General features: G+C 43.9%; 1 non-coding gene across 1 annotated transcript; it reads left to right on the forward strand.

Moving 5' to 3' along the window:
* The first annotated feature begins 511 nt into the window (after positions 1-511).
* On the forward strand, positions 512-583 carry TRNAP-AGG (transfer RNA proline (anticodon AGG)). Its single transcript has one exon. It is a non-coding gene; the product is annotated as a tRNA-Pro (tRNA).
* The last annotated feature ends 375 nt before the right edge of the window (positions 584-958 follow it).

Below are 958 nucleotides of genomic sequence, written 5' to 3' on the forward strand. Positions count from 1 at the left end.
TAGCCACTAGACCAACGTGGCGGGGGCTACTTAAAAATAAATCTTGCGGCAGTTTAAGGAAGGGACCAGGAGCAAACTAAGGACTTACGTATTCATTCTTTTTTTTACTTTTTAGTGCTCAGTTGGGAAGGAATGAACGTTACCTATTTGGGGATTTGTTTTACTGACTTAGCTTTCGGCAGTCGACCCATATACCAACAACCGAATCTGTAAAGGTACCGCGATGTCTTGTGTGGCTCATTGGTCTAGGGGTATGATTCTCGCTTAGGGTGCGAGAGGTCCCGGGTTCAAATCCCCGACGAGCCCTCTTTTTCCTTTTTGGTCGGAGTATTAAATGCGGCCATTTGTATTATTCGCATTTCTATTAAGCAAAGTTCCTTTCTCAAGCACGCCTGTTTATTAGACAACTTTTAAATGTTGCCTAGTGTGGCCGGATCCTTGGTGTGACCACCAAGCCCTGTTGGCTGATGTCACTCCACACCCCATGATAACTATCATGCAACTGCGTGTCGGCTCGTTGGTCTAGGGGTATGATTCTCGCTTAGGGTGCGAGAGGTCCCGGGTTCAAATCCCGGACGAGCCCAATAATTTTATTTTTTTTATTTTTATAGCTACGACGTGACCAAAAATACAGTTTTTTTCTTAAATGCCAGTTTTACTTATACTGGCAAATCTGTTAAGCAGGTCATTAGTCCATGCAAAGCCAAAAGAAATCTGTTAACTGTCACCGGCATGCGCTCTGTTTATTCTCTTCTTCCTTTTCATCCTCTTCCTCTTCTGCGCCGCCTACAATCAGCCACGCCAATTTTTACGGCGATTGATTTAATAACAAGAGAACCTGTGAGGTAATTCACCAACATTTCTCTGTAGTTAGAAGTGCAAGAACTTGTTCCCGTCACATCCATTGTAAAGCAGGGATATGCGACGGGTGCGTATTTAATCGGCATGAGAAGCTATA

Source organism: Rhipicephalus microplus, chromosome X, assembly GCF_043290135.1.
Source record: "Rhipicephalus microplus isolate Deutch F79 chromosome X, USDA_Rmic, whole genome shotgun sequence".
NCBI lineage: Eukaryota > Metazoa > Arthropoda > Arachnida > Ixodida > Ixodidae > Rhipicephalus > Rhipicephalus microplus.